General features: G+C 37.5%; 1 protein-coding gene across 1 annotated transcript in view; it reads right to left on the bottom strand.

Annotated features, from left to right (window-relative positions):
- FRK (fyn related Src family tyrosine kinase) overlaps positions 1–14,848 on the bottom strand; it is a 104,798-nt gene that overhangs the window by 59,500 nt on the left and 30,450 nt on the right. The window lies entirely within an intron of this gene.

Below are 14,848 nucleotides of genomic sequence, written 5' to 3' on the forward strand. Positions count from 1 at the left end.
TGTTTTTCCAGTATATTTATAATAATGCTTGTCCTAGAAACTAGAGGAATATGGGTAAAGTTGAAAACATTAATTATTAAATAGTTCCTATCTTTGTTAAATCCGAAGAAGGTAAATGCAACCGATTTTATAATTCCTGGGAAAATGCCTTACTTCACAAAACCCCATAAATACTCATTCCTTTTCTTTTTATGAATAAACTTTTGGGTAGTAGTATAACTTCTTAATGGTTACACGGGGCACCAATTGCAGAGACAGCCCCTACTTAGTTTCCTGCGCCCCTCCCCCCCAAAATAAGTAGTTACCTTCTCTCACAAATTATTTCCTTTCTGAACCCAAGAAGGAAAATAAAAGGAATTCTTAAAATTCGCCTAATTGTAAGAATTTTAATGCATAGCCATGAATTAAAATCATCTCAAACCACTTTATTGGAAGCACTAACTACTCCATAAAGAATTACTTACATAGAATAAACAAGACCAAACGTTGAGTTTTGTCAGGTATTAGTTGATGGGGCCCCACTGTAGATGGGTTAATAATGTCACAGTTTGGACTTAGCAGTCCACTCTGCATTTTTCAGATCTAGATTTCTCTCACCAAAAGAAACAAGGACAGCACCTGTTTTCTTTTTTGTCTATCAAAAATCCATTGCTGTCAAGTAGATTTTGACTCTTAGTAACCCTATGGGATAGAGAAGAATTACCCCATAGGGTTTCCGAGGTGCCACTGATGGATTCAAACTGCCAGCATTTTGGTTAGCAGCCGAGCTCTTCTTAATCACTGTACCACCAGGGCTCCATCTGAACAGACACCAGCAAAACCAGGGCTTATAGCTGAATTTTGACAACAAGTGATGTACTATATCATTGCTTAATTTCTTTACATCTTTTTTGCCAAATAACCAAACCCAGTGCCATCGAGTTGATTCCAACTCATACTGACCCTATAGGGCAGAGTAGAACTGCCCCATAGAGTTTCCAAGGAGCACCTGGCGGATTCAAACTGCTGACCCTTTGGTTCGCAGCTGTAGCACTTGACCACTACGCCACCAGGGTTTCCTTTTCCCAAATAGAAGAGTGTAAATACCTGTAAGCTGTCTTAACCTTCTTATATACTTTATTCCCTACAAGGATATATATTCTTATGTGCTTTATATGCTGCAATATGTCAGTAACATTTATTATATACTAACCATTTGGAGAAAAGATGAGAAAGCATATTTTCTTTTCCTTTGAGGAGCACAGAGTATCAAGGGGGAATTTTTTTTTTTTTATGAGTAACAAAAAGAAAATGATAAAACAAAAACAGAGCATTTACACCTGATGCTCTGTTAACCCAGAACTAAAACCATTCTGGAAGCCCACTCTTCAGACAAAGATTCAACTGGACTATAAAACAGGAAATAATACTTGTGAAGAGTGTGCTTCTTAGTTCAAGCAGATATAGAAAACCAAATGGGCGGCTCCTGTCTGGAGGCAAGATGAGAAGGCAGGAAGGGACAGGAACTGGTTGAATGAACACAAGAAACCCGAAACCTGGGGTGGAAAGGAAGGGTGTATTGTCACATTATAGGGACTGCAACTAATGTCATATAACAATATGTGTATAAGTTTTTGTATCAGAAATTAACTGGAGCCGTAAATGTTCACCTAAAGCACAATTAAAAAAAAAAAACACCATTTAATTGCCAAGGGTATACAGTCAGAGAAACCAACGATGGACGCCTTACAGAAAATACACCTTGAGAAAGGAATGGAAGGAGATAAGAAATCCAAAGCATGGAAAGAAAAGGGCATGCGTACAGAGGAAGACCCCACAAGGTGTCAAGGAGCAAATTGCTTTTGTGGACAACAGCAGGGGCAGGGTGGGAGGGTCTTTAAAAGAAAGAAGCAAGAAATACAGTTCTTTGATGTTTACAGCTAATTCCATATAGAAATGACTAACTCCATGGAAGCACTAAATCTTTGGAGAAATCTGAAAAGTACATTAGGAGGATGTTAAGATAATCATTTTAATGTTTAATACAGTGAAGGATTTTAAATTCTGGCTCACAGGCAAAACAGCAGGAAGATTTCACTTGTTCTTTAAAAATTGCTTAATAGGCAAGTTTAAGAGGAGAAGGAAGGAGGGTTGCAGCAAGGAAGAGTTCTTACATGGGGAGGAACCAAAAAGGGACTTCATCAGAATTTTAGAGCTGGAAAGAAATTTTTATGAGGATTCACGGGTAAACATCTGAAACCTCCTATTTGTGTTTTAAGGAGCATATGTTGGGGTATGCATCTTTAGGGAAGCCCTGGTGGCGTAGTGGTTAAGTGCTAACCAAAGGGTCGGCAGTTCGAATCTGCCAGGCACTCCTTGGAAACTCTATGGGGCAGTTCTGCCCTGTCCTATAGGGTCACTATGAGTCGGAATCCACTCGACGGCGCTAGGTTATGCATCTTTAAAGGAAAAAAAAACCCAATAGTTTCATTAAATTCTCAAAGATGCCCACGACAGAAACTATCATCTTCTTCAAAAAGCAAAACAACTGTACCTTAAGTCAGCTAAGTGATTTTTCCAAGTTCACACAAGACATGGTGACAAAACCAAAGCCAAAACCTACTACCATAAAATTAATTTACTTATTCATTTTACATTCAGTTATTACATTCTGAACACCTACTTTGTGCCAGGCATAACTGTAGTTGGTGGAAGTACAGCACAGAACAGAATAAACAAAAAGCCCTTCCTTTGTGGAGCTCACATGCTAATGCGGAAAGATAAACTATAAACAAAATAAATAAGTAAATTATACAGTAGGTTTGAGTGTGATAAGTGCTATGAAGGAAAAAGAGGAAGTAAAGCAAGTAGGATAGAGAATGCCATTTTTAAATCACTCAGACAGCAGAATGTGGCAGGTGGAATTCCATAGGGTTTTCCTGTATGTTTTTGTTGTGTTGTTAACTTCACTCTTTTCCAATGCTAATGTTTATGAAAATGCAAAATACCAGAAGGTACAAGTATCCCCCAAGGATCTGTGTGGAGGCTATGGTTCTTTGGGCAAGGAAAAATGAGGAATCTGTTTAACAGAAAAAATAAGGTTTCATGAAAAATAACTGTCTTAGTCATCTAGTGCTGCTATAACAGAAATACCACAAGTGGATGGCTTTGAAGAAGAGAAATTTATTTCTTTACAGTAAAGTAGGCTAAAAGTCCAAATTCAGGGTGTCAGCTCCAGGGGAAGGCTTTCTCTCTCTATTGGCTTTCTCATCAATCTTCCCTAGGAGCTTCTCCGCACAGGGATCCCAGGTCCAAAGGACACCCTCTGCTGGCACTGCTTTCTTGGTGGTATCAGGTCCCCCACTCTCTGCTTGCTTCCCTTTCCTTTTATCTCTTGAGAGATAAAAGGTGGTGCAAGCCACACCCCAGGGAAAATTCTTTTACATTGGATCAGGGATGTGACCTGGTAGGGGTGTTACAATTCCACCCTAATCCTCTTTAACATAAAATGGAGGACAGCCACAGAATACTAGGAATCATGGCCTAAAACCAAGTTAGGCCACACATTTTTGGGGGAACATAATTCAGTCCATGACACTATCCATACAATAGAAATCATATTTTCAATATGATAGAATAATTAAGATGGGATTTTTTCACAAGTATCTCTTAAATTCTAATAAAAAATTAAAATGTTTAAATTGATGTATATGTGGATATATGTACCATATTTTTACACAAATAACCTGTGCCTTCCACATTTATTTGTCAGCTGTGCCCTACCCCCAAGTGCTGCTATTCCAATTTTTTTATATGTTGCTGTAAAAAAAAAAGTTAGCATAGCACACTTAGGAAAATACCTTGGGGATTGGGAGGGAGTGGCTGGCAAATAAAAGTAGAAGGCAGACATTATTTGCGTAAAAATATAGTGCATGTGTAGCCACAGGTACTTTCACAGCAGATGTACATGACTGTAGGAGGGAAGCGCTAGTTTCACTACCCATTTGAGGATAAAAATGAACCAGGTGAGTCAGGCTCAGTCACACATACCTCTCTACTGTACTCAGACAAGCATGAGACTGAGAGAGTCCACTAAAGCTCAGAACAGGTACATCCTTTCCAGTTTTTTTTTAATAATTTGACCCTGCACATCCAGGTACACACTAAATATTGCTATGATTAATAACTGGTGATAAAAGGCAACAATTAATAACTAAAGGTTGTTTATAGCCCATGTAAATACTACCCACTGGACTTTGAAATGGTAAAAGCTGAACATGTCTACAAAGCAGCTTACTCTGGACAAAAGGAAAGGCAGAAGCAGTGCCAGAAAATACACCTTTTGTTTTCAGTGTCAACAAGCTATTTGCCAGGAAACAAAAGTAAGGCTCTGCCAGCACTAGCTGATTTTTCTAAAATCTAAAAATTAGTTTTATGTTTGTTGTTTCTGCTTAGAATTAGAGGAAAGGCAGTTACATAAGTATGTCATAACTGCACTCCTTGGGACATTGAAAGGCAGTTCCAAAGAAAGAAAAGTGTCCCCAGCCCACTCTACACATACCAGCACCACCAAAAGATTGACCTCCTCTAGAGCTGAGCTTCTCAAATTCCAGTCTGCCTAAGAATGACTCCGGGAAAGTGTTTCAAAGACAAATAGCCAGAACTCAACTGAAGGTATGATTCAGAAGGTCTGAGGTGGACCTCAGGATTTTGCAGCCTACCCAAATGCAGCAGGGAATGCACATACAAACCTTGGAAAATATGTTGTTGTTGTTGTTAGGTGCCATCGAGTTGGTTTCGACTGATAGCGACCCTAGGTACAACAGAAAGAAACACTGCTGGGTCCTGCGTCATCCTAACAATCCTTGCTATGCTTGAGCCCATGGTTGCAGACACTGTGTCAATCCATCTTACTGGGGGTCTTCCTCTTTTTTGCTGACCCTCTACCTTATGAAGCATAATGTCCTTCTCCAAGGATTGAACCTTCCTGATAATATGTCCAAAGTATATGAGAAGTCTCGCCATCCTGGCTTCCAAGAAGCACTATTCTTCTTCCAGGACAGACTTGTTTGTTCTTCTGACAGTCCATGGTATAGTCAATATTCTTCACCAACACAATTCATATGCATCAATTTTTCTTCTGTCTTCCTTATTCATTGTCCAGTTTTCACATCCATATGTGGCAACTGAAAAAAACACAGCTCGGGTCAGGTGAACGTTAGTCCTCAAAGTAACACCTTTGACTTTCAAGACTTTTAAGGGGTCTTTTGCTGCAAATTTGTCCAATGCAATAGGGCCTTTGATTTCTTAAGTACTGCTTCCATGGGTGTTGATTGTGGATCCAAGTAAAATGAAATCCTTGACAACTTCAATTTTTTCTCCATTTATCATGATGCTACTTATTGGTTCAGTTGTATTTTTATTTTCTTTACATTGAGGTGTAATCCATACTGAAGGCTATACAGCCTTTGATGTTTACTAGTAAATGCTTCAAGTTTTCTTCACTTTCAGCAAGCAAAATTGTATCATCTGCATATCGCAGTTTATTAATGAGTTTTCCACCAATTCTATATGCCACATTCTTCTTTATAAAGTCCAGCTTCTTGGATTCTTCCTCAGCACACAGATTGAATAAATGTGGTGAGAAGATAGAACCCTGACACACACCTTTGCTGACTTTAAACCAAGCAGTATCCCCTTGTTCTGTTCCCATGGCTGCCTCTTGGTCTACATACAGGTTCTGCATTTAGCAAAATTAAGTGTTCTGGAATTCTCGTTCTTCAAAATGTTATAATTTGTTATGACCCACACAGCTGAATGCCTTTGCATAGTGAATAAAACACAGGTAAACATCTTTCTGGTATTATCTGCTTTCAGCTAGGATCCATCTGACATCAGCAATGATATCCCTGGTTAGATGTCCTTTTCTGAATCCAGCTTGAATTTCTGGCAGTTCCCTGTTAATATACTGCTGCAGCCGCTTTTGAATGACCTTCAGCAAATCTTACTTGCGTGTGATATTAATGATATTGTTTGATAATTTCCACAGTCTGTTGGATCACCTTTCTTTGGAATGGGCATAAATATGGATCTCTTTCAGTCAGCCAAATAGCTGTCTTCCAAATTCCTTGGCATAGATGAGTGACTGTCTCCAGCACTGTATTCATTTGTGGAAATACCACAATTGGTATCCCATCAATTACTACAGCCTTGTTTTTTGCCAATGCCTTCAGAGCAGCTTGGACTTCTTCCTTCAGTGCCACTTCTTAATCATATGCTACCTCCTGAAATGCTTGAAAATCAACCAGTTCTTTTTGGTGCAGTAACTCTTAGTATTCCTTCCATTTTCTTTTCTTGCTTCTGGCACCGTTCAATATTTTGTCCATAGAATCCTTCGAAATTATTACTCAAGGCTTGAATTTTTTTTCTTCAGTTCTTTCAGCTTGAGAAATGCTGAGCATGTTCTTCCCTTTTGACTTTCTAACTCCAGATCTTTGCACATTTCATCTTAATACTTTGCCTTCTCAAGTTGCCCTTTGAAATCTTCTGTTCAGCTCTTTTACTTCATCATTTATTCCATTCCCTTTAGCTACCCAATGTTCAAGAGCAAGTTTCAGACTCTCTTCTGACATCCATTTTGGTCTTTTCTTTCTTTCCTGTCTTTTTAATGATCCTTTGCTTTCTTCAAGGAGAGTCTTCCATCATTAGTGCTCAGTGTGTCAAATCTATTCTTGAACTACCATACAACCCAGAAATCCCACTCCTCGGAATATACCCTAAAGATACAAGAGCCTTCACACAAACAGATATATGCACACCCATGTTTATTGCAGCTCTGTTTACAATAGCAAAAACCTGGAAGCAACCAAGATGTCCATCAACGGACGAATGGGTAAATAAATTGTGGTATATTCACACAATGGAATACTACGCATCGATAAAGAACAGTGATGAATCTCTGAAACATTTCATAACATGGAGGAATCTGGAAGGCATTATGCTGAGCGAAATGAGTCAGTTGCAAAAGGACAAATATTGTATAAAACCACTATTATAAGATCTTGAGAAATAGAAAAAATGGAGAAGAACACATACTTATGTGGTTACAAAGGGGGGAGGGAGGGAGGGAGGGAGAGGGCTTTTCATTGATCAATCTGTAGATGGGAACTGCTTTGGGTGACGGGAAAGACAACACTCAAAACAAGGAAGGTCAGCCTAATTGGACTGGATTAAAAGTAAAGAGTTTTCTGAGATAAAATGAAAGCTTCAAAGGTCAGCGAAGCAGGGGCTGGGGTCTGGGGAACTTGGTTTGAGGGGACTTCTAAGTCAATGGGCAAAACAATTCTATTATGAAAACACTCTGCATCCCACTTTGAATTGTGGCGCCTGGGGTCCTAAATGCCAAAAAGCGGCCATCTAAAATACATTAATTGGTCTCAACCCACCTGGAGCAAAGGCAAAGGAAGAACACCAAGGTCACACAACAACTAAGAACCCAAGAGACAGAAAGGGCCACATGAACCAGAGACCTACATTATCCTGAGACCAGAAGAACTAGTTGGTGCCCGGCCACAATCGATGTCTGCCCTGTCAGGGAACACAACAGACAACTCCTGAGGGAGCAGGAGACCAATGGGATACAGACCTCAAATTCTCATTAAAAGACCACACCTAATGGTATGATTGCGACTAGAAGAATCCCAGAGACAATGCTCCCCAGAACTTCTGATGGCACAGGACAGGAACCATCCCCGAAGACAAATCATCAGGCATGAAAAGGACTGGTCAGTGGGGGGGAGAGAGATACTGATGAAGAGTGAGCTAATTAAATCAGGTGGACACAGGAGAGTGTGTTGGCAACTCTTGACTGGAGGGGGTATGGGAAAATAGAGAGAGAGGGAAGATGGCAAAATTGGCACGAAACGAGAGACTGTAAGGGCTGACTCAATAGGGGGAGAGCAAGTGGGAGAAGGGAGTAAGATGTATGTAAACCTACATGTGACAGACTGATTGGAATGGTAAATGTTCACTTGAAGCTTAATAAAATTAAAAAAAAAAAAATCTATTCTTGAAATGGTCTCCAAATTCAGGTGGGATATACCCAAGGTTGTATTTTGAATCACGTGGACTTGTTTTAATTTTCTTCAAGTTCAACTTAAACTTGCACCTGAGTAATTGATGGTCTGTTCTGTAGTTGGCCCCTGGCCAATGATATTGAGTTTTCCACCATCTCTTTTTGAGGTAAAGGTATTTCTCTAAGGTCTTTTCCTGAGTTGGTCCTGGTTAACCTCCCTGCAAGCCTTTGTTCTCTTTGGTCCAATCTGCCCCACACTTGAGCCCACTCCCGTCTTTCTCCAACCATGCAAAACATTATTAAATTCAAAATTTGTGGAAAGCTTGTGAATAGCAAAGATTAACTATGCAACAAGTCTAATCACATATCTAACATCTCTGTTCATAGAAATTTAATGTCTTTTCCCCTGCAGAGGGAATTTCCCAAAACTTTCTTTCCCCTTAGGCCCAGGGCCTCCTGCCATATGGCTAATGCCTGCCCCTTCCTCCTCACTTCTCCACTGCCAGGCTTTTACAACAAAATCCCCCTTACCCTCACCCCAAGCTAAGCTATGGGCCTCCCTCCGTGAGCTCCAGCACTCATTAAATTGTTCTGCTAAATAAAGGCCCATCTGCTCCAGGTCTTGATCCTCAGCAGCACAATCAGCCAGATCTTTGAAAATAGAATTTTCTTTAGCACATCAAATCCTTATGTAGAGCACCTCCCACACCATGGTCCATAAACAGAGGGTAGCAACAGAAATGTGTATCCTCTTCCTGCCTAGAGCAAGCCTGCCCTTGGGGGTAAGGTGAAAGGGCAGAATTCCTTGAGTTACATTTATGTGTTAAATAATACAGCTTTATAAGTTAGGAATTACTTGAAATACATAAAAATGTTTGTTCTCTCACTATAAAAGGATATGGTATAAGGATACATAATATAAATATTATTTATAATTATTCTGTAAAAAATACATGTGTACTATGTTCCTAACTGAATGCTGCCCTTCCTAATTGGTAAATGCCTGTTAAATAAAGGTTCGTTTTGATTTTTGGTGACACAAAGTCTCGTAGGTGCTAAAATGCCATTCTAACCTCTTTGCCTGCGGTTAATTGAAGAAAGAAGTCAGTGAGAGACACAGAGTATAATGAGCTCTGACCTGTCAGTAATGACTAGGAAAGGGATTTTAAAATCTTACAGATTTGAAAAGACTGCTGTTGGAATGAGGGCACAGCACAGGAATATCCTAAGGTCCTGGGGATTATGTTTCAAGTAGACCCAAGGAGCAGGTTTCTGCAAGGGTGAGTGATGGTAGTTTCATTATATAAGAGAGATTTCCTTACATTTCACTCCTCCTCAACCTTTGAATTCAAACTCAAAGATTTTTTTCTGGGGAATCCTTCTCCCCAGACGGTGTAGTTGGAAAAGCATACACGCGAACTATTAAAAAAAGAAAAAAGGGCCAAAAATTATCAGCTACCTAACCATACCATACATCATTTTGATGTCAGATAACTGGAGAAATATATTTTAAAAGAAATTTATCATAAGGAAGTATCTCATAATTGACATGTATGATCAATATGTCAATGGCATAGACAAAATTTTGTATATAATGGCTGATATGGCAGAGGCTATGAGAAAAAGGATTTATGCAGTATAATTGCCTGGAATATATAACTATACTACCAACTTCAAATTCAACTGCTATTTATTAAATGGCTATTATTAGCAGTTTGGCTTGACAAGCATGGAACAGAATTTTCTGCTTTATGATTTCTCTATGCTGCTGCAGTCTTCATGCCCATCATGTGTAATTAACTGAAACTGAATCTACAGCAACAATCATGTGCCTTTTTTAAAAAAATTCCAGAATAACAGAAAAGAATATTTCAAAAATTGTTCAACGTAAATTTTCTAAGCATGTCAAAATGCAAAAGCTTTTATTGCTTTTTCAAAATCATACCAGATTTTCCCTCTAAAAGGATAGAAAAAAAAAGAAGAAATTAAACCTAAATTACAAGAAGGAAAGAAATAAAGACAGCAGTGAAATTTGGTTTAATAGAAAGCAAAAAAAAAAAAAAATTTAATCCACAAAGACAAAAGCTGACTTTCTGAAGAGACTAACAAATTCACAAAGATAAAATTTGATTTTTTGAAATGATTAATAAAAATTATAATACTCTAGCAAGACTGTTTAAGAAAAAAAAAAAAAAATCAATCTGGTCCCAGCCTGACCTTCAGTGCCTTTGTAAATTTGGCTTACTCAACGGTTTGTGCTACAGTTTCTTCTTCTTTAAAATGTGAAACATAACACTCTTTGTCTTCTAATTTGTGTGTGTGTGTGTGAGGATTGAGTGAAATAATACAAACAAAGGCACTTGACATTGTGCCTGGAACCTAATAAATGATCAAAAGTTTGAAAAAGAGAAAAAATAAAAAAGAATCAGTATTAGCAGTCAGAGAGGGGACAATCACAGATTCCCACAGACATTGAAAGAAAATAAAGGAATATTATTAAAAACTATATGCCAATAAATTTGACAATCAGACTGAAACAGACATTTCACTGATAAATATATCTTACCCAAATTAACACAAAAAGAAATAGAAAATCTTAATAACTATATTTGTTTAAAAAAATTGTATTCATCATTTGAAACGCTATCAGAAAATAAAGGAAGAATGTTTTTCAATTTGTTTTATGAGGCCAAATTACCCTGATAATAAATCCAAAGACATTACAAGAAAAGAAAACTACAGATGAATATCCCTATGGGCACAGATGCAAAAATTCTTTTAAAATACTACTTTAAATATTAAATATTTAAAATGTTAGTAAATCAAATTCACACAATACATAAGATAAAAAATGTACCATAACCAACTGGGGTTTATCCAGGATTAAGGTTGGTTTGGAGCCCTGGTGGTACACTGGTTAAGAGCTCAGCTGCTAATTAAAAGGTTGGCAGTTCAAATCCACCAGCTGCTCTTGGAAACCCTATGGGGCAGTTCTATCCTGTTTTGTAGGGTCACTATGAGTCAGAATAGACTCATTGGCAATAGGTTTGGGTTTTTTTTTTTTTTTTTTTTGTAAGGTTAATTTTTATGTAGAAATCAATGTAATTGACCATATTAACACATGAAAAAAGAAAAACTATGTTAACTAAACAGATGAAGAAAATGCATCTGAAAAATTCAATATCTATTCATGACTGAAAATAAAAACAAAAATACTTAGGGAACTTGAAATAGAAGAAAACTTGCTCAGTCTGAAAAAGGACAACATGAAAAATTTTTAGTCAACATCATATTCAATGGTGAAATAAAAACAGAACAGGGATAAAAGCAAATATATACCTTGAGGGAGACAAAAGTTTACATTTAGAGTCTATGCAACTTAACTACTTATTAAAGCAAAAAGTCAGTACCTTTCAGAAGAACATGACAAAATTCAGAATTGCTATAACATACTATCTACTACACCCAGTATTCAACCAAAATTTACTAGCATTGCAAAGAAACAGGAAAAAAGGCAGTTGATAAAAATTAACTTGAAGTAGGCCCAGATGTTGGATTTTTAAATGGGTTACTGACTTAAACAGACATTTTACAAAAGCAGATACAGGAATGTCTGGTAAGCACAGGAAGAGTTGCTAAACATCAGTAGTTATCAAGGAACACAATTATAAATCACAATGAGATAATATTTCACACCCAGTAGCCACTTCCCTTGAGCCAATTCCTATAAAGGATGACACTATAGGACAGAGTAGAGCTGCCCCATAGGGTTTCCAAGCCTGTAATCTTTATGGAAGTAGACTGCCACATCTTTCTTCTGTGCAACAGCTGGTGGGTTCCAACTGCTGACCTTTCAGTAAGCGCCCGAGTGCTTAACCACTGCACAATCAGACATCCCGTAAAACAGTTAAAATAAAAACAACTGACAATGCCAAACATTGGCAATAATGTGTAGCATCTCTAATATGTTGCTGTGAGTATAAAAATGGTACAAACTCTTTGGAGGAATATTTGGCAATATCATATAAACATACACTTAACCTATGAAACAGCAATTCTACTCTTGGTTATTTACTCAAGAAAAATGAAAACATATTTCCACAATAAGGCATCCACAAAAATGTTCAAAGCAGTTTTATTTGTAACTGGCAAAAATGGAAATAATCCAAATATCCATCAACAGGAGAATGGAAAAAAAAATTGTCATGCATCTACGATAATCTAGACTCAGCACAAAAAAAGAACAAACTAATAATACACACCTTGGTGATGGAAATGATGCTGGAGATCGCATGATAGAATTTTGCAAGACCAATGATTTGTTCATTGCAAATATCTTTTTTCAACAACCTAAATAGTGACTATACAAGTGAACTTCACCTGATGGAATGCATAAGAATCAAATTGGTTATATGAAAAGACATGATAGAGAGGCTCAACATCATCAGCCAGAACAAGGCCAGGGCCAACTTTGAAACAGACCATCAACTGCTCATGCGCAAGTTCAAGAGGAAGCGGAAGAAAATTAAAACAAGTCCATGAGAGCCAAAATACAATCTTGACTGTATCCCACCTGAATTTAGAGACCATATCAAGAATAGATTTGATACTTTGAACACTAATGACCAAAGACCAGACGAGCTGTGTGATGACATCAAGGACATCATATATGAGGAAAGCAAAATGGTCTTTAAAAAGACAGGAAAGAAAACAAGGACCAAAACAGATGCTAGACGAGACTCCGAAACTTTAACATAGAGCAGCTAATGCGAATGAAGAAATGATGAAGTCAAGTAGCTGAACAGAAGATTTCAAAGGGTGGCTAGAGAAGACAAAATAAAGTATTATAATGAAATGTGCAAAAACCTGGAGTGAGAAAACCAAAACATAATAACACACTCAGTATTCTCAAGCTGAAAGAACTGAAGAAGGAATTTAAGCCTTCAGTTGCAATACTGAAGGATTCTATGGGCAAAATACTGAAGAATGTGGAAAGCATCAAAAGAAGATGGAAGGAATACACAGAATCAGTATATCAAAAAGAACTGGTCATCATTCAACCATTTCTGGAGGTGGCATATGATGAAGAACTGATGATATTGAAGGAAGAAGTCCAAGCTGCACTGAAGGCATTGGCAAAAACAAGCCTCCAGGAATTTACAGAACATCATTTGAAATGTTTCAACAAATGGATACAATACTGGAAGCACTTACTCGTCTATACCAAGAAATTTAGAAGACAGCTACCTGGCCAACCGATTAGCAGAGATCCATATTTGTGCCCATTCCAAAGAAAGTTGATCCAATAGAATGTGGACATTACTGAACAATATCATTAATATCAAATGCAAGTAAAATTTTATTGAAGATAATTAAAAAATGGCTGCAGTAGTACATTGATGGGGAACTGTCAGAAATTCAGGCCAGATTCAGAAGAGGACATGGAACCAGGGATATCATTGATGATGTCAGATGGACCATACCTGAAAGCAGAGAATACCAGAAAAATGTTTACTTGTGTTTCATTGACTATGCAAAGGCGTTTGACCATAAAGATCATAACAAATTATGGATAACATTGCAAAGAATGGAAATTCCAGAACACTTAACTGTGCTCATGAGGAACCTGTACATAGGCCAAGAGGCAGTCACTGGAACATAACAAGGGGATGGTAGGTGGTTTAAAGTCAAGAAAGGTGTGCATCAGGGTTGTATCCTTTTACCATACTTAATCTGCATGCTGAGCAAATAATCCGAGAATCTGGGCTATATGAAGAAGAATAGGGCATCAATAACTGGAGGAAGATTCATTAACAACCTGCTACATGCAGATGACACAACCTTGCTTGCTGGAATCGAAAAGGACTTGAAGCACTTACTGGTAAAGATCAAAAACTACAGCCTTCAGTATGGATTACACTTCAATGGAGAAAACAAAAATCCTCACAACTGGACCAATAAGCAACATCATGATAAATGGAGAAAAGACTGAAGTTGTCAAGGATTTCATTTTACTTGGATCCACAATCAACACCGCAGTCAAGAAATCAAAAGTGGTATTGCATTGGGCAAATGTGCTTCAAAAGATCTCTTTAAAGTATTAAAAATCAAGGACGATAGATGATAATTATTGTAACAATGAATGTAAGTGGCCTAACTGCCCCCATCAAGTCATGGAATTTAATTGGTTTAAAAAGTCAAAGTTAAGTGTATATTAGCTTACTAGAGAACCTGAAAGTAGAACAAGAAAAAATGTTAAAAGTAAAATGTTAAAGACATTCATTTAACTAAAAACAAAATTATAAAGAACAATATTAATTTAGAAAAACTGGAGTTTGAATAATTTTACAGCATCAAAATGAAGAGTCTCATTATAATAGACAACAGGTGAAATTCATAATTAAACATAATATTATTCCAAAGTGGATAAATCAAAGTAACATGAAGCAACAGTATTTGAAATTAAAAGAGAAAAGAGGAGAGTTTTAATACAGTTCTATAACTCTACAAAGGAGCCCTGGTGGCTCACTGGCTAAGTGCTTGGCTGCTAACCGAAGGGTGACCAGTATGAACCCACCAGCTGCTCCAAAAGAGAAATATGTGGCAGTCTCCCTCCATAAAGATTACAGCCTTGGAAACCCTATGGGGCAGTTCTACTCTGTCCTATAGGGTCGCTATGAGTCAGAATCAACTCAACAGCACACAACAACATAGTTCTACAACAGATTCAATAAAGAAAAATTTTAAAATGACTAAAGAGATTCAGATAAAAGACATTACGAGAAAACTTCAAAA

Source organism: Loxodonta africana, chromosome 1, assembly GCF_030014295.1.
Source record: "Loxodonta africana isolate mLoxAfr1 chromosome 1, mLoxAfr1.hap2, whole genome shotgun sequence".
NCBI lineage: Eukaryota > Metazoa > Chordata > Mammalia > Proboscidea > Elephantidae > Loxodonta > Loxodonta africana.